The sequence below is a fragment of the Entelurus aequoreus genome, linkage group LG23, assembly GCF_033978785.1.
Source record: "Entelurus aequoreus isolate RoL-2023_Sb linkage group LG23, RoL_Eaeq_v1.1, whole genome shotgun sequence".
Taxonomy (NCBI): Eukaryota; Metazoa; Chordata; class Actinopteri; order Syngnathiformes; family Syngnathidae; genus Entelurus; species Entelurus aequoreus.
The window spans coordinates 32,023,253-32,025,566 of NC_084753.1; positions in this window are offsets into that span (position 1 = coordinate 32,023,253).

Here is a 2,314-nt window from a genome sequence, read left to right on the forward strand (position 1 = left end):
CTCCTCCAAACATATTGCTGGTTATTGTGGCCAAACAGCTCAATTTTTGTTTCAACACGTTAATGTGGATTAATCTTTCATAATTTTCAATCCGATGAAAATGTCAAAATGAACTTGAATCCATCATTAATTTGATCAACACGCGAAGTCCCAGAGAAGGGTCAATTGACATTTTTACCTAGAAAACACACAAGAGGGTCATTTGACCCCTAGTCCCCCCTGTGGACACTCCTTTTGTTATGAAAATGTGGCTGTTAGTGGCACACGGCAGGGGGCCACTTGAGCCTGTGTGGGGGAGGGGACCTTACAGCTCAAGCTTTAGTTCTGAGGTAGGTTGTGTGTGTTTTTGCAAGGATCAACAGAATGAAGGGATCAACACTCTGACATTTATTGTTAAAAAAAATACAAAACAAAACATATTTACAAAGAATGAAAAAGCAACTGTTTTCCCAGTTTTGGTGTGGAGGGTTGTTGCAGAAGCAATTGTTATTTTTGTGTGCCAAAAATAGTTTAAAAAAAAAAATTTACAAAGAAAAAAGCATATTTACAAAGAATGAAAAACCATGTCCATGTAAACGTGACTGACATACATTTGAGCAGTCACTCACAATCCTGGCACTGCCATTGCTCCTTTCGGCATTTACCACATGTATAATTTTTCTGTCTACCTAGACAAACTGCCCCTAACAGCCTCATTACCATAACAAAATGAGTGATTAGTGTATTCGGGAAAAGCGTCGGGCCAAATGACCCCTCTCTGGGTCTTCTAGGTAGACAGAAAAATGCTGGGACTTCTAGTGTTAAACAATTAACTGTCAACATTAACACGTTAATGCAGATTAATCTTCAATCATTATCAATATGACTAACAATTTTAACTGAATTTGTTCGAATGAACACATTAATGTGTAATAATTTTTCATAATTTTCAATCTGATTAAAAACCTTAACTAGTGCTGCCTGAATTAAAATGTTAATGCCAATTAATTTGTCATTAATTTGATTAAAAAATTAACTGTCAACATGAACACGTTAATGCAGATGAATCTTTAATCATTATCAATATGACTAACAATTTTAACTGAATTTGTCAAAATGAACACGTTAATGCGGATTAAGTATTCATCATTTTTAATCCGATTAAAAATTTTAACTACTGCTGTCAAAATTAATTTGCTGAGGCTGATTAATCCATCATTAATCTGATGCAAAATTGTAACTATTTCTGCCTGAATAAATTTTTTAATGCCGATTTATTTTAATTAATTTGATTAAAATCTTTAACTAATGCTGCCAAAATGAACACATTAATGCGGATCCATTTTTCATCATTATAAATATGACTAACAATTTCAACTAAATTTGAACATCTCATTTTTTAATCCGATGAATAATTTTAACTGTCAAAATGAATTTGGTGATGCTGATTAATCCATAATTAATCTGATGAAAAATCGTAATTTTTATTATTAATAATTCATTAATATAACAAATTAATATTAATTAATTAAAATGTTAATGCCAATTAATTTGTCATTAATTTGATTAAAAAATTAACTGTCGACATGAAAACGTTAATGCAGATTAATCTTTAATCATTATCAATATGACTAACAATTTCAACTAAATTTGAACATCTCATTTTTTAATCCGATGAATAATTTTAACCGTCAAAATTAATTTGGTGATGCTGATTAATCCATAATTAATCTGATGAAAAATCTTAATTTTTTATTAATAATATTTAATATGAATAAATTAATAATTAATATGTGAATGCCAATTAATTTGATACAAAAAAATAAGGCTGTCAACATCATGTTGAAGTGGATTAATTAGCAATATTATTAATCTGATGAAAAATATTAAAATATTAATTACTACGGCTGTCAAAAATAATTTGTTAATATGAATTAATCCATCAACGTTATTAATTTGATAAATTTAACATTAAATTGGTTCAAATTTTTAAGACAATAAAATGCTCTGCATTAATAACTCAAAAGGTGGGCAAAAGAGCTGGCGCATGACCCCAGGATGCAGAGACGGTAGGCGTAGCACCGGTCCAAGCATCGTGATTGGCACGACCGTGGACAGGTGCGAGAGACAAACAGGAAGTGGAAAGAAGAGGGGCACCTTTTGAAGTGGTGCTGACTCATCACGAGAGTGACGCTCGCCTACGCGCGCGAGTGAAGTTGCTGTTGTGGACGACGAGCGGAAGAGATATTGCAAAGATATCGTTTATGGTTGAAGATATAAAAGAGGACAGTGAGCGGATAAAAAGCTCTCGCAAACGCCTCCGATTGTGGCTGCC